This window comes from Camellia sinensis, chromosome 10 (genome assembly GCF_055761805.1).
Source record: "Camellia sinensis isolate YWXY chromosome 10, ASM5576180v1, whole genome shotgun sequence".
NCBI lineage: Eukaryota > Viridiplantae > Streptophyta > Magnoliopsida > Ericales > Theaceae > Camellia > Camellia sinensis.
This window is the reverse complement of record NC_138970.1, coordinates 74256417-74266946: the sequence shown is the minus strand read 5'-3', so window position 1 is coordinate 74266946 and position 10530 is coordinate 74256417.

The following is a 10530-nucleotide window of genomic DNA, read 5'->3' as shown; positions in this document are numbered from 1 at the left end:
ATTGAGGGTCCGAACTGTTTAACGCGCGCTGGTACTCCCCAGGCATATTACAATATGTCATACAAAATTATTATCTGATAATTATACTTTTATAATGCGATAGAGCTAAAATTATCAAAATACATAAATAATTTAACTAAAATTAATATATATATATATATATAAGTATTCAAGTAACAATTTTATAGAACAACAGTGCCAATATTATCAAAATAAATAATAAAAATCATGCTTCAATTCCAAGTTTAATTTAAAATTAAAATTACAATTAAAATTAGGGTAAATTATACAGACACCTTCTAAGATTTTTGTTTAATACAGATCCCCCTCACGTTTGAAAAATTACACTTACCCTCCTGTCAGATTAAAATGACATATTTGCCCCCTTAGCCGTTATACTTATAAAATACTAAAATAATGCTGATATTTTGTTCATGTTATTTCAAGAAAAATAACAATCATCTTTTTTGGTTTAACTTACACAAAAAAATTATTTTTCGTATTTTTTTTTATGAATTTGTTTTTAATATTTTAAGCAATTTTTATTTTTATTTTTTAGATAGACCTAATGTAGATATACTTAAGAAGTATAATATTTTGTGTTTTTTTTTTTTAAATTCACCAAATACAAAAAAAAATGTGTAATAAAAAAAATCAGTAATATTGTAATAAATGTGAATAACTGTGTTTGGTAATATTGTAATAAATGTGGGTGAATAGATGAGAAAGAAAAATGATGGTGAAAATAAAAATAAAAAATTCTATTCATATATAAAAATTTATACAAAAAATATCATAAAAATGTTATGATAGTGATGTTGTTGTAAATATAAATCATATTTATGAGTGTTTTGTTTTAAAGTAAAATGTCACCATTAAGTTATATCATTGTGTTTGAAAATTTTATATAAAATTTATGTTTATATATCATCACTCAATAAGAATATATTCAGGTAGAATTTAATGATAGAAAGGTGTAGAATATAGTCATGATGATAGAAAGAAGAAATGTTAGGAAAAGAGACAAAATGGTCATTTAAAAAATTTTAGGGCATGACATCAGCAATTCAGGGGGTAATTTACAATGAGACTACAAACCTTACGGGGGGAATGTAATTTTTCAAATGTCATGGGGGATCTGTATTAAACAGAAATCTCATAGGGTGTCAGTGTAATTTACCCTTAAAATTATGCTTTTATAACACATAATGTACAACAAATATTTTTTTAAAAAAAATAACACGTGCATTACACGGGTCAACTGCTAATATAATATTATAATATTATTAATTTATTTATACTTTAATAAATTGAAATTGAATTGTAAAATTTGATCATCATTTATCACAAATAAATAAATAAATAAAATAAACACATGAAGCCCTGGTTTGGTTATCATTTTGGTTCTAAAAAAGCACAAAATGACAAAATAGACTAAATAAGTTAATAAGACAAAATATCACATCCAACCCATAATCATTATATTTTTTTTCTCACAATAGTGAAAAAAACCCAAAAACAAAAACCAAACGAAACTAAAAAAACCAGCCTAAAAATGTCCCAACACAAAAAAATTGGCTATATTTGCCAATGTTAAACGAAGCTGAACTATCTCAACGTGGGATTAAATAGACCAACATGATTTTTAATTCATGACCCCAAAATTTAGCGTCAATTTTTTTCAAAAGTTAGCTCTAAAGAGTAAAAGTGAACATTTTGGTTTCTCCAGCTCATGCAAAATCAATGATAATTTTTGTGTTTTTTTTTTTTTTGTTTTGTTTTTTTAATGTTACAAAACTGGAGCACTTATGTTTTTTTGATTCCTTCACTTTTACTTATAACATATAATCTCTTATACTTTAAATTAAGTTGTAATATTACAATTTTGTCCATCTACCATTAGTGATGTTGATAAAAATTAAAAGTGAAAGGACCAAACTGAAATTTTAGTGAAAGTACAAAGATTAAAGTGATTTTGATAAAATTGTAGGGGCACTAGTGAAATGAAAAAACAAAAATATCACGTTTAACTCACATAACAAGTTCAACTTTATTAACAATAAATTGATAGAAGAGTGACATTACAACTTAACTTAAAATGTAGAGAGTTAGCTGTCATAATTAAAAGTAAAGAGACCAAAGTGAGAATATAATGAAAATGCAAGAGTGTTAGTATAACTAACCCTTGTTTTTTAATTAATTAATTAATTTACTTTTTTTCTTCAGTAAAATTTCTTCCACCACCAGATAACCAACTGGAAGATATATATAATTCTCACAGTAACTTTTATTTTTTTTTAAACCTATTGTTCACCAATTTCTCTTTCACAATGCATGCGATGTCAAACTGTTGATTCTAATGAAGGCTAAAACTGCCCAGTTCAAGAATGAATTTACACACCAAAAAAAAAAAATTTAAATTTCTAGTAAAAAACAATGAAATTTTCAGTAAAAAGTCCAAAGCTTGGAGAAAGGAATTAGAAACTGAGGCCAAGTTGAAGTCCAAGAGCAGCATGGACAAGAAAGAGTGTCATGATCCCACTACCCAAGATCCCATGCACATTCCACAATCCGGGATTTCCCTGCATCGGATCAAAATTTAACAGACACGTGTAAGGCTGTGTTTGAAACTTGAATTTGTAAAAAAATTTGTTGGTAGAAAAACTAATATAAATTTAACTTCTACTTCATTTCTCTTTTTCCCTTTTTTTTTTTTTTTTTTTCTTTTCCCCTCCACAAATCACTCTAACAAATCCAAAGTGTCAAACACAGTCCAAATCAACAACAAAAACAATCATTGAAAAAAGAAATTCAATTTTCTGCTTTAATAATTTATTTATTTTTTTCAATGAGAAAGTTTGTAATATATTCAGAAGTGAAAAGGGTCATTGAAACATTTCTTTACCTCAAACAATGATGGCAATATGGTCTGTATAGTCAAGAGAGTAAGGCCAATCAAACCTGTCACAGCATGAGGGCTACAAACAAAAGATTTCAAATCAGAATGTCCAAAAGCAGAACTGAAGATTTAAAATCAGAATGTCCAATTGAAATAGAACATTGCTTTTGAAATCTAATTCATAAGTATTTAGATTTGTCATATATACCTCTCAAAGATAGGCTTATCTGAAGTCAGAAGAGCTGTTATTCCACCTGTAGCTCCTAATGCCAAGAAGAAAAACATTTCCCCTAGAAGTTTTGGGTGCAAGTCCTTGGCATTGGCTTTCTCCTCCTGCAAACCGTAAAATTCTATCTGGGTAAGTCTGAAGATTACTTGAAAGCACGGCATTTCATGTCATGCAATTCGATTGTCTTACCACATCATCAGAAAACCGTATTCGGAAACCAAGATAAGTTCCATAACCGCCCATAGTGAAAAGCACGACACAGCCTGCAACATCACAACATGAGATAGTCCAATCAATCAAGATGAAGGTGCTGACTCCAATTAAGTAGTTCCATTATGAGATTAATAGTCACTAAAAACTATTGGCACATGCGATACGTGTGTCAATCCCTAAATATGCTCTATTTGAGAAGTCAAGCAATTACAAGAAAAAGTTGAGCAATTATTTGATCAGCTCCTCATCCTCTCCTCCTCAACCTGCATGATAGTCTCTAGATGGGTCGCTACCTCCACAAGGCGGCCATAATCTCTAATCATGGATCCGACCACTTGAAACCTAAGTCCAGTCCTCAACCTCTTCTCGAACTCCAAACAACAGCGCTTCTCAGTCGCCACTAACTCAGGTGCAAATCTAGAGAGGCTAGTGAAAGTGGCCTCAAACTCGGCTTCAGGTGTGTTCAACTGCTTGAGGTGAGAAAACTAATCCCTTAACTTCTCCCTAACAATGGGAGGTAAGTACTTGTCCTGGAAGGCGTCAACGAAAGCCTCCCAAGTCCCTCCAATGCATCCCCTCGCATACTTCCACCATTGACCCGCGTCTCCTTTCAACTGGAAGGACGCCAAGGTCACTCTCAATCCCCCCATCTGTTCCAACCATTCATCTGCCTTCAGTGGTTCCTTTGGATCACCCAAAAACTCATCCGAGTTTGATCGGAAAAACTCCCTCTTCAGAAAAGAAGGCCCTGCCTCAGCTACTTGGGCCTGGACTTGATTCTCAGCTCTGAGAATGTTCATTGATTCCCTCAATGCTCCGGCCATTTCACGAGCTAAGGCGCCCATGGCCTGCTGACCTGCTGGTTCGGCCGCATTGGCCTAACCAATCCCTTCCTCTTGTGCTGGAATCTCATCCGGTATAGGCACCTCGTGCATCCTAGGCCTAGCACGCCTACCTCTACGACTACGTCCTGACATCCTAATAAAGGTAACATAAGAAATTAGTACATCCACAAATGTGTCGAAGCTAATTCACTCGCATCCTAATACATTGGACAATAGTAATTCACTCCACATAAGCATGTAATCACGTAAACACATACGAATTTCATCTCTGAATAACGACCGTTCCGCGGCGTTGCTAGAGTTCCAATTAGAAATAGCAGTGATCAAGTACCTTTCTAACAGGACTCCTAAAAACCCGTAGACCCAATCAACATCCAAGAAATTTAATCCCATACCCAAATAATCACATAAGCATGTTGTCATATAAGCATATATTGTTCACACTTTAGTCTCTAGCAAGTGAGACAAACCCATTGTAGTACTAACCACTTCCCACGTACCCAAAGTATTCAAATCCGATACGCTCTGATACCAAGTTGTAAATAAAAATAAAAATAAAAAATTCTATTCATATATAAAACTTTATACAAAAAAAAAAAAAAATGTTATGATAGTGATGTTGTAAATATAAATCATATTTATGATTGTTTTGTAGTGAAATGTCACCATTAAACTATATCATTGTGTTTAAAAATTTTATATAAAATTTATATTTATATATCATCACTCAATATGTTCAAGTAGAATTTAATGATAAAAAGTTATACAATATAGTCATGATGATAGAAAGAAGATAAATGGTCGGAAAAGAGGCAAAATGGTTATTTAAAAAAATTTATGACATGACATCAGCAATTCAGGGGACAATTTGCAATGAGATTACAAATGTGAAGGGGGAATTTGTATTAAATAGAAACCTCAAGGGGTGTCAGTGTAATTTACCCTTAAAATTATGCTTTTATAACATATTATACCATCAAATATATATATTTTAAAAAAAAAAAATACGTGCGTTGCATGGGTCAACTGCTACTATAATATTATAACATTATTAATTTATTTATACTTTAATAAATTGAAATTGAATTGTAAAATTTGATCATCATTTGTCACAAATAAATAAATAAAAAATAAACACATGAACTATCTCAACGTGGGATTAAATAGTCCAACATGAATTCTAATTCACGACTCCAAAATTTAGCGTCAATTCTTTTCAAAACTTATTGTCTAAAGAGTAAAATTGAACATTTTGGTTTCTCCAGCTCATGCCAAATCCATGATAATTTTTGTTTTGTTTTATTTCGTTTTGTTTTATTTTGTTTTTAATGTTACAAAACTGGAGCACTTTTGTTTTTTTGATTCCTTCACTCTTAATTATAACATTTAATCTTTTATACTTAATTTGTAATATCATAATTTTGTCCATCTACCATTAGTGATGTTGATAAAAATTAAAAGTGAAAGGACCAAACTCAAATTTTAGTGAAAGTACAAGGACTAAAGTGCGATTTTGATAAAAGTGTAGGTACACTAGTGAAATGCAAAAAATAAAAAAAAAAATATCACGTTTAACTCACATGAAAAGTTCAACTTTATTAACAATAGATTGATAGAAAAGTGACAATACAACTTAACTTAAAATCAAGGTTGTTAAAATCGGGATCCTACGTCGGATCGTTGGAGGTATTTATAGGATCGGATCGTAGAATCGGATCGAGGATCGTAAGATCCTACCGAAAAAGACAAATTACATAGTAATTTAATTTAAACAAATATTTCTTATAAAGTATACACAAAATGAACCTATATTCTATTAAAAAGAAGTAAACATATTGTGAAAAATATAATATTTCATGTAAAATGTACATATAATATTATGCAATAGAAAACTCGATGGTAAAAGTTTTGTATTTTAGCAAAAAAGAAGGTGAAGAAGAAGAAGAATTCTATAACAAAATACTTTACAATGTACAATAATGCATAAAAAGTGAAGAAAAAATATTTAACAAAATTGGATATGAAAATAGATTAAGAACTCAAAAGAGTAGCTTAGTCGAATGATAAGATTTGTCGTTTGCATCCATGGTGGAGCGGATTCGAGTCACAAAAATAATTTCTCCAGAAATTGGGATAAAGTTGCAATCATCTTACCCTTCTTAGACTCCGCTAAAACTAAGTTTGTTTTTCCGACTATTTAATTTTCTTAAATTACCGCAATATTTGAATGTTTGTTTCTTAGTTTGTTTTTCTTAGTCTATTTGATTCAATACTACTTAATTTTTATTATTTATTTTGACAGCATAAATTAGTATTTAGACAACAAACATAAAATTTACAACAAAATATGTCATACAATACAAAACAAGGCTTGTAAATTGAATCGGATAGGATCGGATAGGATCGGATTCGGATCGGGATTCCACGATCCTATAAGATCCCACTACTAGGATCGAAAGATCCTACCTATAAGGAGTTTTTCATACGATCCGGATCGATTGTACTCAAATGGATCGTAAGATCGTAGGATCGTAAGATCCGGATCGGGATTCTGATAACCATGCTTAAAATGTAGAGAGCTAACTGTCATAATTAAAAGTGAAGAGATTAAAGTGAGATTACAGTGAAAATGCAAGAGTGTTAGTGTAACTAATCCTTGTTTTTTAATTGATTAATTAAATTTTTTTTTTTCCTTCAGTAAAATTTCTTCCACCACCAGATAACCAACTGGAAGATATATATAATTCTCACAGTAACTTTTTTTTTTTTTTAAACCTATTGTTCACCAATTTCTCTTTCCCAATGCATGCAATGTCAAAACTGTTGATTCTAATGAAGGCTAAACTGCCCAGTTCAAGAATGAATTTACACACACACACACACACACACAAAATGAAATTTCTAGTAAAAAGTCCTAAGCTTGGAGAAAGGAATTCGAAACTGAGGCCAAGTTGAAGTCCAAGAGCAGCATGGACAAGAAAGAGTGTCATGATCCCACTACCCAAGATCCCATGCACATTCCGCAATCCGGGATTTCCCTGCATCAAGTCAGAATTTAACAGACGTGTAAGGCTGTGTTTGAATCTTGAATTTGTAAAAAAATTTGTTGATAGAAAAACTAATATAAATTTAACTTCTACTTCATTTCTCTTTTTCTTTTTTTTCCCTTTCCCCTCCACAAATCAAATCCAAAGTGTCAAACACAGTCCAAATCAACAACAAAAACAATCATAGAAAAAAGAAATTCAATTTTCTGCTTTACTTATTTATTTATTTTTCAATGAGAGTTTGTAATATATTCAGAAGTGAAAAGGGTTATTGAAACATTTCTTTACCTCAAACAATGATGGCAATATGGTCTGTATAGTCAAGAGAGTAAGGCCAATCAAGCCTGTCACAGCATGAGGGCTGCAAACAAAAGATTTAAAATCAGAATGTCAAAAGCAGAACTGAAGATTTAAAATCAGAATGTCCAATTGAAATAGAACATTGCTTTTGAAATTTAATTTATAAGTATTTAGATTTGTCATATACCTCTCAAAGATAGGTTTATCTGAAGTCAGAAGAGCTGTTATTCCAGCGGTAGTTCCTAATGCGAAGAAGAAAAACATTCCCCCTAGAAGTTTTGGGCGCAAGTCCTTGGCATTGGCTTTCTCCTCCTGCAAACCATAAAATTTTATCTGGGTAAGTCAGAAGAATACTCGAAAGCACGGCATTTCATGTCATGTAATTCGATTATCTTACCACATCATTAGAAAACTGTATTCGGAAACCAAGATAAGTTCCATAACTGCCCATAGCGAAAAGCACGACAGCCTGCAACATCACAACATGAGATAGTTCAATCAATCAAGATGAAGGTGCTGACTCCAATTAAGTAGTTCCATTATGAGATTAATAGTCACTAAAAACTGTTGGCACATGCGATGCGTGTGTCAATCCCTAAATATGCTCTATTTGAGAAGTCAAGAGCAATTACCAGAAAAAGTTGAACAGTTATTTGATCAGACGGGATAGTTTAGACATATTAAAAAACGTTACATAGTTTTGTTTACACGAACTGAAGTGTTGACATTATATATTAGTATAGATGACAAAAGACGAAAGAAAAAAGGGAAAGTTTACCATGTTACCAGGGTGACCCCAATGAACAAGCCAGTCTGGAAGACTCCATGATTTAACAAGCTCGACAAATGGCCCGAACAGAGACCTCAAAGTTCTAGCTGATATTTCATATGTTCAATCTTAATATGATGACTATGTAAAGGAAGAACAAAAGAAGAAAGAAAAGAGATATGAGTCTATGGCAATTCCCAAATTCAGACATGGCTTGTATAGTGGGAGGTTAAGGATTGGACTGAAAGTAATTTTTCAAACCAAATAATTAGAAATGCGCAAACAGAGCCCAAGAAAAATATAGCTCAAATAATTTCTATTATGGAATGCTTGTTAACTAACAAAAGTTTATCATATCTAGAATTTTAGTATTCAAATTATAAGCATGCTTGAGTAATGGTACACTAATAAAAAATTCATACAAAATTTCAGTACATAATGATGTTGTTTAATGTAGATCATTCACTTTAAAACAATGCACTCACAAAGAAGACATCTTATCAAAATAAGATTACCACATCATTCTTATAATATTTTTTGTATGAATTTTATATATGAATAACATTTTTCTTTTGGTTTTCTTGTTTTCAGTAACAAAAACAATAAAAATTGTGCAAAAGAGTTTAGAAAATTTCAAATGTAACTTTCCATTTTTTTTGTTGGTGGAACACTGATTTCCTAGTGAGGTGGTATACATGAATCCAGGGGTTGAGAATGTACAAAACTTTCACACACAAACACACATATGAAGGTACATATATGATGATAATATATTTTCCTCCAGGAAGAGCAGCCACAAAAAGCAAAGGCAAAGGAGTGAAGGCATACAATAGAGTCTCACTGGGCTCTACTTCAACTTCCTCCTCTTCATGAGCTGAATCAATAGCTTCAGCTGGTTGATTATTGAGGGAAACAGAAGGAAAGAGAAGAGCTCTTCTCTTTCTGGGTGAAGGCAATAATGATGCAATAGGAAAGGAATCAGAGGAGGGAATTTTGGAGGAAGTGAATGCAGAAGAACTGGGAAATGAAGAAGAGGAGGAGGGTAGAAGAGAGGATGAGATGTTCAAATGAAAAGCAGAAGAAACATTCAACACCATAGCCATTTTTGAATGCCACACACACCAAGTATATTAAACAAAGCAAAGGAAAGATTGTGTGAAAGTGCTTACACTGTGTTTCTTGGGGGAAAACAGAAAGAGAGAGATATGTGGAAGTAAAGAAGAGTTCCTTAAACAGTTGCAGAGAGGGTATTGTTGACCAACCTTTCTACATGTTTGGAACAATTAGACTGTGTTTTGATCATAAATTTATATAATGTTTTAAATTTTTTTAATCTAAATTTATGTTCCAAACAAAGCTTTAAAAGTTAATAATCAGAAAATAAAAGTCAAAAAGACCTTTATCCCAGTTTTTACATGATCAATTTGTAAAAATTATTTCTGCCTCATAAGTTATAAGCAAAAATTACATCAAACAGATAATCACTGTCAAGTTAAAAATAATAATTTTCTTCTAGAATAATGTTAAGGGCTCTTAAAATAATTTTAAAATTTTTTTTGAAGAATTTGGCCAAAACCCCTACATTGAGCCTTTTTTGGTGCAAAGGACACTAACAATTTTTATTGTGTAAAGTCCATTAAGATAGGTTTTTCTTGCAAGAAGGATAAGAATACTGTGCAGGTGCATTTTTATTGACAAATTTATCCATTTTGGTTGAATTCAGTAGCGATTGTTTTTATTTAATTTCTACAGCGTGGTTGCGATATAATCAAGTCACATTCATGATGCCATTGTGGATCACCATGAATTGTGCCTACAGACGAGATCATTATTCTTACCATTCATTGTGTCGAAAACCCTAGACATGAACAAAGATGATTGATTGCTCAAAGCATCACTTTTGTGGTTTGTGTGTTAGTTTCAAAGCAATCAATAAATTTTATTTTGTTGCTTCTAGTTTTTCAATTTTTAAGTCTATTTTGTGATTGGTATGCTTTCAAGTCTATTTTGATGGGATTGGACGGAATTTGTTAATTAATTTGTTGAGTTTGTTGATTATTGTTTATAAAGGTTCCTTCAAATATGTTGAATTATTATTGAATTGTTGTTGATTTGTTTATGAACTCGTAAACTTGTAGAGTTTCTTTTAATTCATACTCTATTTTTCTTTTTGGTTATTGATACCCTATTAATGAAGACAATAATATGTTACTGTCATATTACTATTA